General features: G+C 44.9%; 1 pseudogene; it reads right to left on the reverse strand.

The window, feature by feature from the left end:
* Positions 1–488: 488 nt before the first annotated feature.
* Positions 489–18829, reverse strand: LOC115102739 (serine/threonine-protein kinase tousled-like 1-B; annotated as a pseudogene).
* Between the last annotated feature and the right edge of the window lie 2064 nt (positions 18830–20893).

Below are 20893 nucleotides of genomic sequence, written 5' to 3' on the forward strand. Positions count from 1 at the left end.
GTATTGTGCAGGACACACTTGAAAGAGACCTAGATCTCAATGTCTTCCCTGATAAAATAAAGGTAAAATAAATAAAAAGTCAACACCTGTTGTATCCGGCACGTGACAAACTTTGATTTAGATTTGACGAGGGTCTTTATTTTACGAGGTAAGTTCCCAATCACTGCCCTGGGGCATTGGAATATTTGTTTTTAGAGCAGAGGAAAGGGTGCCTCCTACTGGCCCTCCCAACACCACTACCAGCAGCACCTGCTCTCCCATCCAGGGAACAACCCTGCTTACCTTCAGAAGCAAGCCAGCAGTGGGATAGAGGGTCGTATGAAACATGGTGAAGCCCTTTTCAGTCTCTCAGCCTTTTGACAAATGGCATCTGCCTGCCATTCTCTCCTCGGGTACAACTGACAACTATCTGACCTTGGGTCCGGAAGAACTCCTGGCCCTAGTTATACATAAACGTGTGTGTTGAGTGAGAGAGATATGCACAAACCAAAGGTGGCCTTAGTTGGACTTCTAAGGCAATCTTTATTGCATATGAATGACAGGACCTGACATTGCCTCCCTTCAATTTTGACATGTATCTGTGCTGTGTGTATAAGACAGTGATAAAACCAGTTTACAGTACATGGCGTTGATCTGCGGGGCTCCTCTGTTAGTCTGCCATGATGTTCAATATAAACCCCTTTTGTAGCATACATCTGTTGAAAGCTCCTCACAGTCTTCCAATATAAAGAATACTAGGTAACACTCTACTTAGAGCACTTTACATTCGGTAGATGACCAATATGACTGTGCCATACCATAGACTAAAACCAGCTGCAATAACTCATGACACCTCATATGAGTGTTATGACAGTGTTACGCAGGCCTTATGACAGTGTTACGCAGGCCTTATGACAGTGTTACGCAGGCCTTATGACAGTGTTACGCAGGCCTTATGACAGTGTTACGCAGGCCTTATGACTGTGTTACGCAGGCCTTATGACTGTGTTACGCAGGCCTTATGACTGAGGTTCAAGCAAAGTGTTACTGAACAGAACAGAGCCTGATCAACCTGGGCTTTTCCTTCACAAATGAACAGTTTCATACAACTTATATATATATATGACACATGGTTTCCAGACTATAAACATTGCGGTCGTAAAACAGTTCAAAGTTATTGGTTCACCTGGCATACAGAAGCACTTCGTAGGGCCCCTGAAGAGTAGGCTATCCACTTCAGGGGCCCTAGATTGTTCCTCTTCACACAGGTCTGCACTATCTGTACCTGAGGCAGATCATACAGATTTTAACTAACTACTAGCGACATCTACATAGCAGCAAAAAAAAAAAGCCTTTTCGGAGCACAAACAAGGAGACGTGAGGAAACAAACGGTCGGACGTACTAGACCATTGCATGTGCTCAATGTTTGCACCTGTTATTTCCCACAGATAATATAAAACATTAAAAGGTGAACAGAAGGTAAAACAAATAATACGAGAATGATACTATTACAAAAAAATGAGGTTGAATAATTTCATGTTTCTAGGCATTTGTCTTTTATTTCTTTGTGAAAACAACAGGTGCAAACGGGCACTGGTGAGAGTTCAGTACATCTGTGTGTTGACCCTGTACAGACAGACTGCAGATATGTCACTCCTACACATGAAATGTACATTGAGTTTCCCCAGATGATTCCTGTATGGAAACATCAATCTTTACGATACAGTTGATCCTCATATGGTTACATTTTGTCCTGACAAAACAGACTTCCATGCCTGAACAAGCCTAACACTCAGCGCCTTGAGGGATGGATCCATGGAGGATCGGAACACGCCAAAACCAACCTCTTTCACACAGCCAGATTATATTCATCCAGGAGTAGGTTTAATTATTGATTCAAGATCTAAAAATGTGACTTCATGAACATAGATGGCATACTTCTGGCCAACAGTCTGAGACTGAAGCTTAGTTAAGTCCAGGACAATTTCAAGAAGCTATGGCCATGAAACCAAATCATCTCGAGTGCAATTTAGTCCAATGGTAGGGTTTAACGTGGGTCAGTGAAACCAACTGATCTGCTTTGGCGACTTCAGCCACATCCCAAATGTACCTCTACCTTCTATAGAAGAGACTAGGGGTCTATTTGGGAATGGGATTCGGTCCCTTGCAGAGAGGCTGTTTAAAATGTTGCTGGAGGGGATTCCAATTAACAACAGCTCTACCAATAAAAGCCCAGTCCAGCACAAGCAAGGGATGTGGCCTAGCCCCACTCTATTAAGTCCTCACGGCAACAGGCACAGCCTGTCCAATGGCATGCACAATGGGTAGAACTTTCTCACCTCTCTCCCCATCTCTCACTCAAAACTAGGTTCACAACACAGTAACGTTTCTGCAAAGCTACTTGGCAACGTGGAAAGTGTATCCACTTCCGCCCCCCACTCCCTATCTCTTTCCATGTCTCACAACGTGCAATCCATTTCATTCTATTCAGCCAAACAAATTCACGTTCCTGATCCTTTCACAGTGGCCGGGCGATTTAGAATACCCAACGCCACTCCATTTCCCATATTCGGATCAATTCTGCTCCAGGATTGGCCAGTGGGCCTGTCAGTCATGTTCATCAGCCCGTCAGTAGGAGGAGATTGAGGAGGCGGGCTGAAGAGAGCCAGAGGAGTTGGAGCGTCTCATGTGAGGGAGAAGGTACGTGTCAGTGCCCAGCTGGTGAACGTCAAATCGATCCTCCTTACGGTAGGCCAGACAGCGTCGGATAAACGCCTGACACGCAGAGAGAGGGATGTTAGTTTATGGAATTAGGATCTGCTTATCAAGCTTTGTCTGTACTAGTCACATTGACATGTCCTGACGATTGTACATTTCAAAGTCAACCAATATGTGTACAATTCAGAGGAACACTTGAGTATTATTCTCCTTGGCTTGCTAGCCTGTCTCACCTAGGGCTGTGGCGGTCACAAAATTTCATCAGCCGGTGATTGTCAAGCACATAACTGGTCTCACGGTAATTGACCGTTAATTAACATAAACCCTGATCTGGCTATGCCAAATGGCTGTGGGCTACACTAGTTCATTTAGTTGTCCCCATGTTAGGTCCTGATCTGGCTATGCCAAATGGCTGTGGGCTACACTAGTTCATTTAGTTGTCCCCATGTTAGGCCCTGATCTGGCTATGCCAAATGGCTGTGGGCTACACTAGTTCATTTAGTTGTCCCCATGTTAGGCCCTGATCTGGCTATGCCAAATGGCTGTGGGCTACACTAGTTCATTTAGTTGTCCCCATGTTAGGTCCTGATCTGGCTATTCCAAATGGCTGTGGGCTACACTAGTTCATTTAGTTGTCCCCATGTTAGGTCCTGATCTGGCTATGCCAAATGGCTGTGGGCTACACTAGTTCATTTAGTTGTCCCCATGTTAGGCCCTGATCTGGCTATGCCAAATGGCTGTGGGCTACACTAGTTCATTTAGTTGTCCCCATGTTAGGCCCTGATCTGGCTATGCCAAATGGCTGTGGGCTACACTAGTTCATTTAGTTGTCCCCATGTTAGGCCCTGATCTGGCTATGCCAAATGGCTGTGGGCTACACTAGTTCATTTAGTTGTCCCCATGTTAGGTCCTGATCTGGCTATGCCAAATGGCTGTGGGCTACACTAGTTCATTTAGTTGTCCCCATGTTAGGTCCTGATCTGGCTATGCCAAATGGCTGTGGGCTACACTAGTTCATTTAGTTGACCCCATGTTAGGCCCTGATCTGGCTATGCCAAATGGCTGTGGGCTACACTAGTTCATTTAGTTGTCCCCATGTTAGGTCCTGATCTGGCTATGCCAAATGGCTGTGGGCTACACTAGTTCATTTAGTTGTCCCCATGTTAGGCCCTGATCTGGCTATGCCAAATGGCTGTGGGCTACACTAGTTCATTTAGTTGTCCCCATGTTAGGCCCTGATCTGGCTATGCCAAATGGCTGTGGGCTACACTAGTTCATTTAGTTGTCCCCATGTTAGGTCCTGATCTGGCTATGCCAAATGGCTGTGGGCTACACTAGTTCATTTAGTTGGCCCCATGTTAGGTCCTGATCTGGCTATGCCAAATGGCTGTGGGCTACACTAGTTCATTTAGTTGTCCCCATGTTAGGTCCTGATCTGGCTATGCCAAATGGCTGTGGGCTACACTAGTTCATTTAGTTGTCCCCATGTTAGGCCCTGATCTGGCTATGCCAAATGGCTGTGGGCTACACTAGTTCATTTAGTTGTCCCCATGTTAGGCCCTGATCTGGCTATGCCAAATGGCTGTGGGCTACACTAGTTCATTTAGTTGTCCCCATGTTAGGTCCTGATCTGGCTATTCCAAATGGCTGTGGGCTACACTAGTTCATTTAGCAGTCAAGATTCGCTTAGAATTCCGTGGCATTATTTTACAGTATGAAGAACACAATTGAAAACAGCTGAATAAAATAGAAAGGATATTTTCTCTAAACGACTTTAGTGCACACATGCGGTTATTCTGTGTTGGGCGGTTAATGTAACTTTAGTTGTTCTACAAACGTTGGGCTATATGTTTAGATTTTTTATACATTGTAAGGCTGCATGATGAGACTAATGAGGACTTGAAAAAAGTCACTTGAAAGGCATGAGCTCAGCTTTTTTTTTTGCGCAGGCTGTACACACTTCCTCAGTCTCATTCACAATTTGACAAGCTTGTAAATGCCTCGAATTTTACAGCTGCATCCCCTTTGTGGCCATAATGAACCCTAGTGCTGCGTTGTGCCCTTCTCCCCAAGTGTGCTGCGCAATCCTCAATCAGCTCTCCGACATGTGATCAGGTCTTTCTCACAGGCTACAAGTGAAGACAAACACTTCAGGGACACAACTGTGCACGTCCTTATCCAATTCCGAGGTGCATATTGAAGATATTGGGTGAACTGTCCACATTTACTTTTCTTCAGCCAATATGATGAGTAGGCCTAACGAACAGCAAAAGCACTAGCCTATGTCAATCTACTATCCCCCATAGTACAAAAGTCGACATATTCTATTCGGTACGAGAAATATTCCAAACTGACTGGGACAGTTGTGGGATGCGATAGATCGCAAATTAATATAACCACTAGCATAAAAAAAAACTTTTAATGCAATGTGGCTGACGCAACAGATCAGAACGTTTAGCTTCAAATTTTGATAAACTATTAGGCTATTTCTTCACATTATAAGTGCAGCAATGCGCACATGGTAGAAGGCTATAAGCGCAAATGTTCCATTAGCGGAAAACATTATCAAATGCGATTATGCATGTAATGCTTTTATTATTAAGGTTCATTTTTATGGTGAAAATGATCTTCCCCAAACTTGAAACTCACACGGTGCTTACATTTGTATTGATATCAGAGTGATTAGAGGGACAACAGAGCGCCGAGTACCAGGCAGTTAGCCAGTTTGGGAGGCTACTAATGACCATCAGCAGCATCAGAGCTTGGAGAAGCCTAATTACCGTGACTAAAACGGTCACGTGGAGTTTGACTGCATTCATGACTCGTGACCGCCGGTGTGGCGGTAATACGGTCACCGCAACAGCCCTAGTCTCACCTTGGCCTCTGTGCTGGCCTGGGGCTTGGCAGGGAACTGAACCTCAGTGGCTTTGAGGATGGTGTTCTCCTGAAGAATATCCTGCTGAGACTGGTTGTGGCCAAACGGCTGCAGGAACACACACAAACCAATGTTAGACAAAAAACACAACATAGTCTAATAGGGTCAGATGTTCGCACCTTCAAAAGTGTCACTTCAAAAGGGGCCATAATAAGTGGGCTTACCTTCCGTCCATAGAGGCACTGGAAGAAGATGACCCCGACCGACCAGACGTCCACCTTGTTAGAGATCTTAGGAGGCTCCTTGCCCACCACAAAACACTCTGGGGGAAGGTACCTGGACAAGAGGAATGGGAAAACATGGAAGGCAATATACCCAAGAAAACACTTAATATAACTGTTTGTGTGATGAGTCTCACCAGTATGTGCCAGCTCCCTGTGAGGTGAGGTCCATGCCGTCCACTCCATAGTTGTCATCATCCATGATCTTAGACAGCCCAAAGTCTGTGATCTTTATCTCGCCACACGCGGTCCCATCCACCAGCAAGATGTTACCTGCACAAACGGCAGTGCGTGAGTTGTCTGTGTTACATGTCCAGTGAGGCGCCGACAGAGATGGCCGCCTCGCTTCGCGTTCCTAGGAAACTATGCTGTTTTTTGTTTTTTTTACGTGTTATTTCTTACATTAGTACCCCAGGTCATCTTAGGTTTCATTACATACAGTCGAGAAGAACTACTGAATATAAGATCAGCGTCAACTCACCATCAGTACGACCAAGAATATGTTTTTCGCGACGCGGATCCTGTGTTCTGCCTTACAAACAGGACAACGGAATGGATCCCTTGCAGCGACCCAAAAAAACGACTCCGAAAAAAAGGGAAACGAGGCGGTCTTCTGGTCAGACTCCGGAGACGGGCACACCGTGCACCACTCCCTAGCATTCTTCTTGCCAATGTCCAGTCTCTGGACAACAAGGTTGATGAAATCCGAGCAAGGGTAGCATTCCAGAGGGACATCAGAGACTAACGTTCTTTGCTTCACGGAAACATGGCTCACTGGAGAGACGCTATCCGAGGCGGTGCAGCCAACGGGTTTCTCCACGCATCGCTCCGACAGAAATAAACATCTTTCTGGTAAGAAGAGGGGCGGGGGCGTATGCCTTATGGTTAACGAGACATGGTGTGATGAAAGAAACATACAGGAACTCAAATCCTTCTGTTCACCTGATTTAGAATTCCTCACAATCAAATGTAGACCGCATTATCTACCAAGAGAATTCTCTTCGATTATAATCACAGCGGTATATATCCCCCCCCAAGCAGACACATCGATGGCTCTGAACGAACTTTATTTAACTCTTTGCAAACTGGAAACCATTTATCCGGAGGCTGCATTCATTGTAGCTGGTGATTTTAACAAGGCTAATCTGAAAACAAGACTCCCTAAATTTTATCAGCATATTGATTGCGCAACCAGGGGTGGAAAAACCTTGGATCATTGTTACTCTAACTTCCGCAACGCATATAAGGCCCTGCCCCGCCCCCCTTTCGGAAAAGCTGACCACGACTCCATTTTGTTGATCCCTGCCTACAGACAGAAACTAAAACAAGAGGCTCCCACGCTGAGGTCTGTCCAACGCTGGTCCGACCAAGCTGACTCCACACTCCAAGACTGCTTCCATCACGTGGACTGGGATATGTTTCGTATTGCGTCAGATAAATATATTGACGAATACGCTGATTCGGTGTGCGAGTTCATTAGAACGTGCGTTGAAGATGTCGTTCCCATAGCAACGATTAAAACATTCCCTAACCAGAAACCGTGGATTGATGGCAGCATTCGCGTGAAACTGAAAGCGCGAACCACTGCTTTCAATCAGGGCAAGGTGTCTGGTAACATGACCGAATACAAACAGTGCAGCTATTCCCTCCGCAAGGCTATCAAACAAGCTAAGCGTCAGTACAGAGACAAAGTAGAATCTCAATTCAACGGCTCAGACACAAGAGGCATGTGGCAGGGTCTACAGTCAATCATGGAATACAGGAAGAAACCCAGCCCAGTCACGGACCAGGATGTCTTGCTCCCAGGCAGACTAAATAACTTTTTTGCCCGCTTTGAGGACAATACAGTGCCACTGACACGGCCTGCAACGGAAACATGCGGTCTCTCCTTCACTGCAGCCGAGGTGAGTAAGACATTTAAACGTGTTAACCCTCGCAAGGCTGCAGGCCCAGACGGCATCCCCAGCCGCGCCCTCAGAGCATGCGCAGACCAGCTGGCCGGTGTGTTTACGGACATATTCAATCAATCTCTATACCAGTCTGCTGTTCCCACATGCTTCAAGAGGGCCACCATTGTTCCTGTTCCCAAGAAAGCTAAGGTAACTGAGCTAAACGACTAACGCCCCGTAGCACTCACTTCCGTCATCATGAAGTGCTTTGAGAGACTAGTCAAGGACCATATCACCTCCACCCTACCTGACACCCTAGACCCACTCCAATTTGCTTACCGCCATATAGGTCCACAGACGATGCAATCTCAACCACACTGCACACTGCCCTAACCCATCTGGACAAGAGGAATACCTATGTGAGAATGCTGTTCATCGACTACAGCTCGGCATTCAACACCATAGTACCCTCCAAGCTCGTCATCAAGCTCGAGACCCTGGGTCTCGACCCCGCCCTGTGCAACTGGGTACTGGACTTCCTGACGGGCCGCCCCCAGGTGGTGAGGGTAGGCAACAACATCTCCTCCCCGCTGATCCTCAACACTGGGGCCCCATAAGGGTGCGTTCTGAGCCCTCTCCTGTACTCCCTGTTCACCCACGACTGCGTGGCCACGCACGCCTCCAACTCAATCATCAAGTTTGCGGACGACACAACAGTGGTAGGCTTGATTACCAACAACGACGGGACGGCCAACAGGGAGGAGGTGAGGGCACTCGGAGTGTGGTGTCAGGAAAATAACCTCACACTCAACGTCAACAAAACTAAGGAGATGATTGTGGACTTCAGGAAACAGCAGAGGGAACACCCCCCTATCCACATCAATGGAACAGTAGTGGAGAGGGTAGCAAGTTTTAAGTTCCTCGGCATACACATCACAGACAAACTGAATTGGTCCACTCACACAGACAGCATCGTGAAGAAGGCGCAGCAGCGCCTCTTCAACCTCAGGAGGCTGAAGAAATTCGGCTTGTCACCAAAAGCACTCACAAACTTCTACAGATGCACAATCGAGAGCATCCTGGCGGGCTGTATCACCGCCTGGTACGGCAACTGCTCCGCCCTCAACCGTAAGGCTCTCCAGAGGGTAGTGAGGTCTGCACAACGCATCACCGGGGGCAAACTACCTGCCCTCCAGGACACCTACACCACCCGATGTCACAGGAAGGCCATAAAGATCATCAAGGACATCAACCACCCGAGCCACTGCCTGTTCACCCCGCTATCATCCAGAAGGCGAGGTCAGTACAGGTGCATCAAAGCTGGGACCGAGAGACTGAAAAACAGCTTCTATCTCAAGGCCAACAGACTGTTAAAGAGCCACCACTAACATTGAGTGGCTGCTGCCAACACACTGACTCAACTCCAGCCACTTTAATAATGGGAATTGATGGGAAATGATGTAAATATATCACTAGCCACTTTAAACAATGCTACCTTATATAATGTTACAGTATATACGTATGCATTATTCATCTCATATGCATACGTATATACTGTACTCTATATCATCGACTGCATCCTTATGTAATACATGTATCACTAGCCACTTTAACTATGCCACTTTGTTTACATACTCATCTCATATGTATATACTGTACTCGATACCATCTACTGTATCTTGCCTATGCTGCTCTGTACAATCACTCATTCATATATCCTTATGTACATATTCTTTATCCCCTTACACTGTGTATAAGACAGTAGTTTTGGAATTGTTAGTTAGATTACTTGTTGGTTATTACTGCATTGTCGGAACTAGAAGCACATGCATTTCGCTACACTCTCATTAACATCTGCTAACCATGTGTATGTGACAAATAAAATTTGATTTGATACACAAACATGAGTCTGTGTGTGTGTGTGTACCTGGTTTGAGGTCATAGTGTATGATGGGGGGTTTGATCTCGTTGAGGTATCGCAGGGCGTTGACTATCTGCATGACGATGGACCGCGCCTCCTTCTCGGACATCAGCTTGTTCTGTTTCAGATAGAAGTCCAGGTCGTTCCCCTCACAGAACTCTAAAACCGTACAGAACCTGGGGGGGAAAGAAAGAGAAAGAAAGAGAGAAAAAGAAGAGGACAAAAGATTCCATTAACAATAAACTAAAAAGGCATCTCAATGGACTAAAATTCCTTCCACATCTCCTCTCCTTCATCTGCACTGATGTGAAAGAACTGAACTAGGTTTGGGGTAAAAAGAAACTTACGTGTCTGTATCCAGGGAGAAGTAGTCGTAGAGTTTGACTATTCTGGGATGGTCCAGCTGTTTGTGTATCCGATACTCTCTACAGGCATGTCTGGGACAGGAAACAATGTGTGTTTCTAAGTCTGGTCAAATAAATGTTTACCAAAATGGTACAATGTGGGTTGTGAATCCTGTGTCTCATAACAGTGAGAGCAGATGGGACAATGTGGGTTGTGAATCCTGCGTCTCATAACAGTGAGAGCAGATGGTACAATGTGGGTTGTGAATCCTGCGTCTCATAACAGTGAGAGCAGATGGGACAATGTGGGTTGTGAATCCTGCGTCTCATAACAGTGAGAGCAGATGGGAAAATGTGGGTTGTGAATCCTGTGTCTCATAACAGTGAGAGCAGATGGGCAAATGTGGGTTGTGAATCCTGTGTCTCATAACAGTGAGAGCAGATGGGCAAATGTGGGTTGTGAATCCTGTGTCTCATAACAGTGAGAGCAGATGGGGCAATGTGGGTTGTGAATCCTGCGTCTCAAAACAGTGAGAGCAGATGGGACATACTTGTGGTAGTTCTCCTTCTTCTCCTCTCTCCAGTTCTTGTTGAGCTGGTGGATTTTAACGGCTGCGTAGCGCTGCTCAAACAGGTCAAAGGCCTGAAGAGAGACATCAGAAGCACAGGTACCGTATGGATCTAGAATCTGTTAATAATCATTCCCAAGCACATACTAGTAGTCAATCCGTACCTTATAGACCTCACTGAAGCCTCCTCTGCCCAGCAGATACAGCAGCAGGTACCTCTCGTTCAGAGTGGGGTGGTCTTTAAACCTGACAGACATACAGCACAAGCTGAACCATTTCCTTCCTACAACATATAGGGTTTATTTAGCCAAATGACCCCTACAAGAACTTCATCTTACAAATGCCTAGAAAGTAGTCTATGAACTGGCCAGTTAGCAACACTATAGCTACTGGCCCACGGGTATGTAGGTCCCAGGGTGGATTTTGCACCGGGGCGCAGTGGAGCGGTTAGGTGTTCCTATACGATTGTGTCTCTTCCTGTCCTGTACTTACGATGAGCTGTCCTCGTTGTTGATCCTCTTCAGCTCTCTGATGTGGAGGTTCCTCACCCGCTCTAACCGCTCCAGCTCTGCCTGGATCTCAGCCTCCTCCTGAGAGACAGTCACTCAGTCAATCGTATTCATTTTGGGATTCGGACCATAGTGGTTTTTTTTATAAACGTGTTTGTGTTCATATTGACTCGGACCTTCTTCAGGTGTCCCAGGCGAAGCTTGAAGATCTCCTCCTGCTCGTGATACTCAGCCAGAGTCAACCTAACAAATGGTTGATTTAAAGTCACTGCACCAACATCGCAACAGTGTGAGTGTGTATCAGTGGTGGAAAAAGTAGCCAATTGTCATACTTGAGTAAAAGTAAAAAAGGTACCTTAATAGAAAATGACTCAAGTAAAAGTCACCCAGTGAAATCCTACTTGAGTAAAAGTCTAAAAGTATTTGGTTTTAAATATACATAAGTATCAAAAGTAAATGTAATTGCTAAAATATACTTAAGTATTAAAAGTATAAATCATTTCAAATTCCTTATATTAAGCAAACCAGACGGCACAATCTTTCTTTAAAAAAAAAGTTAGATAGCCAGGGGCACGCCCCAACACTGACATTTACAAATTAAACGTGTTTAGTGAGTCCGCCAGATCAGAGGCAGTAGGGATGACCAGGAATGTTCTGTTGATAAGTGTGTGAATTAAACCATTTTCCTGTCCTGCTAAGCATTCAGAATGTAACGAGTACATTTGGATGTCAGGGAAAATGTATGGAGCAGAAAGTACATTATTCTCTTTAGGAATGTAGTGAAGTAAAAGTAGCCAAAAATATAAATAGTAAAGTGAAGTACAGATACCAAAAAAAAACCTGACTTAAGTAGTACTTAAGTATTTTTACACCACTGGTGTGTATGCATATGTCCATACTTGTATGTACTAGTGTGTGTGTGTACACTTACATCTGGGGCAGGGAGGGTTTGAGGAAGGGGTCGGGGTCATTGCCGTTGACGACCTTGGTCTTGCGTTGTTTGGGTTCAGAGGTGGTTGCTAGGGAGAGGGAGGGGAGGAGGGATTGGGGGGCTTCCTCTTGGCCAGCAGCTTCCTCTGACGCTCTATCTCCTCTCTCTGCTGGTTGATACCCTCCTGCTGCCTATACGGAGAAGAGGGTTATTAAGCTTTTTAGAAGGTAATAAGGTCAATCCACATAGAAAAGCGTGGATCGTTTCATTATGCTCCCCCCCCCCCCCAAATATTTTGGGGAATTTTAACCGTTAATTAAATACATTTGAAATAACGTAATTAAATATGTATCTTATCACATGCGCACACCATACAATTATTTTATAAAGACAATGAAAACAGCATTCCTCCACTGTTCTGTTTGCATATCAACGTTGTTTCGCTTGTCAAGAAGCCAAATGCACAATCCTAACCCGAGATTCCCCCTCTTTCAAAGTTTCTAAACAGACAGGGTTCTACACTAACTTTTTCCAGTCGATTTGGTCGCACCAATTTGTTTGCCTGGCCTGTCCCATAAGGTGCCTGCCTGTATTCCATACAGAACCAGGCTAATAAGGACTAGCCATCTTTTAAATTAGCATGCCGTGTTCTTAAATTGATTTGGATAGATTTACTCTAACAGCAAAGAAAATATACTTCAAATAAAAGTGCAAAATGTATTCATTGATCCCCCAAAGTCAACTCTGGACCTCGAAGCCAGTTCCACTGCTTGTTTTCATCGTTCCACTCTAATCACGGACTGACTTAGACCTGGAACACCAGGTGGGTGCAATTAATTAATCAGGTAGAACAGCAAGCCAACAGGCAAGTGATTTTATTTGGCCCCCAAAGTTGAGGAAAATAATAAATTAAAGACCGTAAAAACACCAGTAAATCTCCAAGTGATTTTAATTTCATTTAAGTATTCCCACGCATAATAGAGTGATGTGTGTCGGAAAATGTTTTAGTTAAATATTAAATCTGTTTGGGCTTCTTGCAGTCTACAAATTTTCTGTACTTTTTTTCAGTCCCCCGACCATCTGCTCAATAAATAAAAAAATGTCCCGCAGCGGAATCCAGTTGATGATCCCTGTCGTAGGGTAAGTGATGAACACCCCTGCTCTAGAGGGTAGAATTAGAAAAAAATATATACTTCATAGCGAAACGATACCACAGCAAAAACAAAGTGGGGAGAACAGTTATTTCCCCCAGTTCTTCACTCCCCCCCCCCACTCAATTTCGTGATATCCAATTGGTAGTTAGTCTTCTCCCATCGCTGCAACTACCTTACGGACTTGGGAGAGGAAGGTCGAGAGCCATGCGTCCTCCGACACACGACCCTGCAAAGCCAAACTGCTTCTTGACACACTGCTCGCTTAATCAGGGGACCATTTGTGTGCATTTACCCTTTAATTTAGGTGCGCACCAGCCAGACTGTTGTGTTCGGCTAGCAGCGTTTCTGTAGCCATAGGCAGCGCGTTTCAAGTTTGGGGAAGCTAATGACATTTTTTTGCATTCCATGCATCATCACATTTGTAGGTTTATTTAAGATGGCCTACTATTCCTAACGTGATGAGTAGATTGATAGTCATAACTTACGCAAATAATATAACTCAATGACTGTTCGCAAGAAAATACAGCTCAATGCATGGCTGAGCGTGTAGTGGCGTAGAATTGGCCAAGGCTACCTCAGATACGTTCCTTGGCCTTATAGAAACACATTTCATACAATTCCACTACACCATCGGTACTCAAGTACTATTTGTGAAGGTCCCAGTCACACAGGTGGCAAAGGTCGAAGTGGATATGGTCATTTATCGACATAGTAACAAACTCCCACCTTGCAACACATGAGATTCCAAAACTGTTCACACCCCTCTTATTGGCGGAGAGAACATTTTCCCAAAATATATATTTTTTTTACGACCATTACAACCAATAAAACACTTGTCACACTGCCAAGTCAAACGGTCTCAAATGCGACTGTATTGGTCACAGTACGGAGCCAAGAACAGATGTTCATCGCTGCCAGATTTGGAACCGCTCGCATAAGGTGCACTGTTTAGAACAGTGTTTTCATGCTAATTGCATTTTGGCAAATGTCTGAAATGTTTCACATTGGCTGCTTCATTACAGCAGTAGTATGTTCAATGACATAGCCGTTTGAATGTGAGTCGATTGGCTTGCTACTGTTGCATGTTTCAATGAAGCTTTAAATGAAAATATGTCTGCACGCAAAGTATTTTTTGTTGGTCACCTCATACTATTTGGAACAAATTTAACCGCCTGTTAACCGGTTAAAGAGGGTTGGTTAGACGGCAGCAAAATTGACCAAAATGTGCATCCCTAATGTAAATACATGTTGCTTCGTGAAGTGTGCGTGTTCTCACTTGACAAGGTTCTGGAATGCGTAGCCGTCGGTCCACTGTTCAGTGTAGGAGGCTCCATGTCTTACGGTGGTGAAGTGACCCAGTCTCAGACGGTCCTGCATGCTCTTCTCTCTGCACGACTGTTTCTCCTGGGTGCTCTACAAAACAACACACGGGTTAACATGCAAGTTCATCCCGACACGTCAGTAACAAGCGCAAACACAAACTATCTGTGTACCTTCTCGATGAGCAGCTTCTTGCTCATGGTGATGCATTTGTTCAGTCTCTCCTTGTATTTCTCCAGTAGTTTCTGCTGTTCATCAATCTGTCGCCTCAGGTCACAGTTAGCCTACAAGAAAAACGGTCAACGACAATAGATGATCAATACACAACCTAGACATATCCCCTGTAGTACCCTAACTAGCACCTAAACTCACCCTGAGCAGGTCATCGATGCGTCCCTCTTTCTTCTCCAGGTCCAGACTCTTGTTGCTCTCCAGAGCAGCCAGCTTCAGACCTGTCAACTCCGTCTGGGGAGAGAAAGGTGTTTGACATGTGAGGAGCAAGAGAAGTAGATGTGAGAAGAGTATGAGGAAAGAAAGAGTCTTGTTCCCTGGTCGAGGAAGACGTGGATGTCGATTATGGCATCCCCCCCCCCTCTCTGATTCAGAGGGGTTGGGTTAAATGCTGAAGACACATTTCAGTTGAATACATTCAGTTGTACAACTGACTAGGTATACCCCCTTTCCCTTTCCTACCTGCACACACTTGCTGGCGCAAGATTTGTAGTTCATCAGGGGATCGCCAAAACACAGACCGGTGGGAGAGGAACTGTTCTGTCGGATCTATAGACAACACACATACAACATTGTTCTAAACAATGTGATAGAATGCCGGAGCCTACAAATCTTCTACAGCGTAGGTGTATACATACGATAGAGCCTGGTGCAGAGTGAGCTCCGTGGTGTGAGTTCTGCGGTGAGCGGAGGACCTGTGGTAGAGCCCTCACTGGACTGGAGCCATTCCCCCCATGGAACTACACACAGGAAATAGCAGGGTGAGGAAAGGGAAGTGACATCATCTACATATAGCCCAGCAATAGCAGAGTGCCTCAAGAAGTGAAATTCAGACTGTCAGTCAATCACAATCTGCTTAATCAATCATTAACCCCCCCTCAACCCAATCAGGTTATCACCGCTATGGAGAACTCCGTTACATTTGAACAAGGAGACTGAAACAATTACATTATAGGACACTCACGTCAAAGTAGTCACTGATCTTGGGCCCCCGTGTGGAAGTCTTCCCTGTAGGAGAGGAGAGCCGATAGCATACTGTACACAGCATAGCATACTGTACACAGCATAGCATACTGTACACAGCATAGCATACTGTACACAGCATAGCAGATAGAGGTTAGAACAACTCAGAGACTAGGGGTGTGAAAACCAAAACACAAATGTTTTCCCCGCCCCCCACAAAATTAAAATGACAGTGCAGTTATTACAACATGTTATTTTGCGTGTTATAACCGAACTAGAAGATTAGGCCATAAAGGTCTGGGAAAAGTCGTCATTTAAAGGTAGACTCAGCAATATGAAGTAGATGCAGAAAGTAAACAGCATAGTGGATCAATTTCCGCAAAAACTAAGAGCGATGAAGCGCGCGCGATGCTCAACTTCCCCATGGTAATTTAAACATGAAGAAAAAATATTATACATTTGTCACATTCCCATCAGGAACCTCACAACAAAATGAAATAACGGCACTGTGTCACCTTCTTGAACGGAAAGTGATAACCCGTGACATTAAGAACACAGGGGGGCAAATAGGGATAGGGAGGATGCGAGTGAGTGAAATCAAGCAGAATCAAAAATCCTTTCAAAACCTGACCAGATCCTTCCTCTCCAGTTCATGAGTGTTATTATGTTGGGTATGCGTCATACCTTGGCTGCTCTCAGAATGGGTGTCAGCTTTCCTTTTCCTTCCTCTGGACGACTCAGAGGGCTTCTTCTCAGGGGTCTGAGAATAAACAAACACTAAATCACTTTTCTGACACTTGCGTGTCCAATAAGAAAGAGTGCGTTTGTGGGTGGGGGGAGGGACAGAACAGTAGGAAGAGTACGTACAGAGTATGCAGGAGAACTCCCTCTCTTCATATCAGAGTTCTAGGGAGAGAAAGATACCACAGAAAGAGAGTCAGGAGGGGGTGAGAAAGGGAGGAAAGCGAGAGATTGAGGCGGGTCATGCAAGTACAAACAAATATAATCTAATTCTCCTGATTAATGGTCCATTGTTCCCAAAAAAAAAATGGGATACATAGATAAAATGCCTGCCCTCAGTCTCCACACAAACAAAATGGTGTATTTTCTTAAACCAGAGAATTAGCCATCTATGTCCGTAATATGGTGTGACATCTAATCATTGAAACTAGGCCAGCGACCTCCCTCACTGCCAGCGCCTCTGCATAGCGTGCGTCTCACCTCTGACTCCTTGTCACTGGAGGAGCCCAAACTGCCATAGCTGTTGTTGGAGCACTCGTTGGCCAGACCCTAGATATACAGAGAAATCAAGCACAGTTGTTATAGTGTGCTGTGTTCTTTTTGTGTGTGTGCCTTTCAAAAACGTTTTAAGTGTGTCTGGTATGAGTAAAACCATGCATGTGTGTTATAGTATTGATGATTGAGATAGTTTCGCGTTGTGCGTGTTTCACCTTGGCCCCCCCGCTGGTGCTGCCGGTGCTCCCTACTGTGTTGCCGCTGACCCCGCCCATGAACCTGGCCTCCAGAAGCTCCTGCCTGCGAGGGTCCAGGCTGTGCAGCTCCTCCATGGGGCCTACACAACAACATAAGATAAAGCTATATATGGCTATGTAAGGATACAGCAAACTGCATCAGATACATCACACTACCGCCCACTTCTGATAAGAGCACATTGGATAAGTGCAAACTGTGTGAGTGCAGTGCATTTCACCACTCCCACATCAACAACACAGTTACTTAGTCTGTCTATCTGCATGCTCTATAATATGTATTTAGTGAACACCTTATGGACAGCACCAAGCTTTCGCATGCATGTATCAGGTGTCAAAACTGAATGTTAGGCTGTAAGACCACTACTGGACAAGCAAGAGTTTCTGATTCAACAGCTGAGCTGCGGGTGTGAACTTTGTCCCCATCAATCACCAAAACATGGAATGTCTGACACACAACCCCAGCCTTATGAGGTTCAAGTAAAGAGAAACCAGACAGCAGTAATAAAACATTGACAAGCACTGTAAATATGGCCACGGGAATACCACATCCAGGACTGATCTTGATCCCGGTCCAAAGCATAATTAGCTACATGGTTATTTCCATCCCAATTGGAATAGTTAGCAACACTAAGAAATGTGACACGCTAAGTAGCCTTTGTGTGACAAACTTCCGTTCTCAGGATGACAGAGTCACGGGCTTTAGTTCTGATGCCGACAACAGTCTGTTCCTGTTCAGATGTTGAAGTGATCAGAATATAAAACTTTGACAACGGAAAGTGTTGTTCCTAGTTGATTATTAGAAGTCGTTTGAATGCATCATAACTCACTGGATTCGTTTAGACTTGTAGTAGCCCTGCTGTTTGACAGAAGGCCAAAGGCATTCAACTACCCACAGCTGTTTAGCTACAAGTGATGACTAGTCTCTGCAACATTGCTAACCTAGCTACTATAAGTAGTTACATAAATGACAACTCCTTGGTCATCTAACGTTATGTATGGTCTAGCCTGTTCCTACTTATTGTCCACTCAACCGGTCTGCTCCTGTCTGGATATTCCATTGCTAATGCTCTCCATTGCTCTACTGTAACTGAGCGCTGACACCTATCGAAGCTAGCTAGTAGCTAACGCTGGCTAGCTACTGTACTGACTAACTGTTCGGTCATCAACTGACATCAATAAATCCGTCGAATTGGGGCGATATAAGTGAAAACAGTGCGCATTTCCCATCGAACAGACTTCGACGAATGCCATTGTTGATGAATTACCTTCCTTCTTGGCGGTCGCCGTTATGTGTTGTTGAGAAATCGTTGGGGACGAGGATAGCTGCTGCGACCAAGATGGCGTCGCCTCCAAACTTCCACCACCACTTCCACTGTTACTTTGGACACTCATTAAGCCACTTTACAAGCTAAGAGATCAAGCAGACACACGGGCGTCCGTGTAAATCCGAAAACCCACACTTGCATACACCAGCAGCCACCTGCTACATAGCCACAGCAGTCAATCTAATTTTGCACATTTGTAAACATATTTTTCAGCAGGGTAGTAGACATGCTAGGATAAAATGTAACCTTTGCATCGATCGCGCGGCTGTCAGCATCAGTTCCCGAACAGGGCTTCAACAGTCACTAGTACCCACGAGTATTCTGCCAGCAGCACAGACAATGACGTCATTTTCGTATGGTAATGAGGAAGCCTTCAAAATAAAACCCCGCATTTCACAACATTGTGGGAATGTGGATAAATCATTCAAAATATATAATTTTAATCAATGGGCGTTTCTATTGTGATAACAAGAAAATACGAGTCATCTATGACATTTAAAAAAATATATGGTTTAAAAATGTGTTTATACCAATAATGAAAAAATACAATGTTGACACTGGTATGTTGAGAATATTGAGCTGTAAGAGAGAACTTTTCTACCTGGTGGAAAATACTCAGTAGGGTCTGCTGGCTTTTGATACCGACCCCTCCATAGCCCCCAATGAAATACACTGTAATAGACTGTATGTGGGATACATATTGGCTTGTAGAAATAGCTTTTCTACCTGTCTCAGCTAATGTGGGGTGGGAAATGCTCAGTAGGGTCTCTACTAACCAAATGTCATTTTGGAGGGGCACTGTGTTAAATACATATGCATTTAGTGCTGCACATTATATTCATTCCAAAACAATACATAAATGTACTGTTGTTGTGTTGAATATCAGTTGTAAAGACAAAATACTTTAACACTTTTTTTCTTACCTTGTTTTGCTAGCACATGTTCTGGGATTTATCCAATGGCATTGAGAAGTAAACCACCTATATCAATAAGTGTATCGACAACGTTATCCCCAAAGTGACTGTACGGACATATCCCAACCAGAAGCCATGGAATACAGGCAACATCCGCACCGAGCTAAAGGCTAGAGCTGCCACTTTCAAGGAGTGGGACACTAATCCGGACACTTATAAGAAATCCCGCTATGCCCTTAGCTGAACCATCAAACAGGCAAAGCGTCAATACAGGACTAAGATCGAATCCTACTACACTGGCTCTGACGCTCGTCGGATGTGGCAGGGCATATATACTATTCAAATCAAATGTTATTGGTCACATTCACATGGTTAGCAGCTGTTAATGCGAGTGCAGCGAAAAGCTTGTGCTTCTAGTTCCGACAGTGCAGTAATATCTCACAAGTAATCTAACAAATTCACAACAACTACTTTATTGACACAAATGTAAGTGGATGAATAAGAATATGTAGATATAAATATATGGATGAGCGATGGCCGTGCGGCATAGTCAAGATGCAATAGATGGTATAGAATACAGTATATACACACATATGAGATGAGTAATGTAGGATATGTAGACATTAAAGTGGAGTAATTTAAAGTGACTAGTGATACCTTTATTAAATCCATTCATTAATTTATTAAAGTGGCAAGAGATTTGAGTCTGTTTGCAGCAGCCACTCTGTTTGTGATTGCTGTTTAACAGTCTGATGGCCTTGAGATAGAAGCTGTTTTTTCAGTCTCTCGGTCCCAGCTTTGATGCACCTGTACTGACCTCGCCTTTTGGATGATAGCGGGGTGAACAGGCAGTGGCTCAGGTGGTTGTTGTCCTTGATGATCTTTTTGGCCTTCCTGTGACATCGGGTGCTGTACGTGTCCTGGAGGGCAGGTAGTTTGCCCCCGGTGATGCGTTGTGCAGACCGCACTACCCTCTGGATTGCCGTACCAGGCGGTGATACAGCCCGACAGGATGCTCTTGATTGTGCATCTGTAAAAGTTTGAGTGTTGTAGGTGACAAGCAATATTTCTTCAGCCTCCTAAGGTTGAAGAGGCGCTGTTGCGCCTTCTTCACCACGCTGTCTGTGTGGGTGGACCATTTCAGTTTGTCCATGATGTGTACGCAGAGGAACTTAACTTTTCACCTTCTCCACTACTCTCCCATCGATGTGGATGGGGGGGATGCTCCCTCTTTGTTTCCTGAAGTCCACGATCATCTCCTTTGTTTTGTTGATGTTGAGTGAGAAGTTATTTTCCTGACACCACACTCCGAGGGCCCTTACCTCCTCCCTGTAGGCCGTCTCATTGTTGTTGGTAATCAAGCCTACCACTGTAGTGTCTGCAAACTTGATGATTGAGTTGGAGGCGAGCATAGCCACGCAGTCATGGGTGAACAGGGAGTACAGGAGAGGGTTGAGAATGCACCCTTGTGGGGCC

The sequence above is a fragment of the Oncorhynchus nerka genome, linkage group LG20 (genome assembly GCF_034236695.1).
Source record: "Oncorhynchus nerka isolate Pitt River linkage group LG20, Oner_Uvic_2.0, whole genome shotgun sequence".
Lineage (NCBI taxonomy): Eukaryota > Metazoa > Chordata > Actinopteri > Salmoniformes > Salmonidae > Oncorhynchus > Oncorhynchus nerka.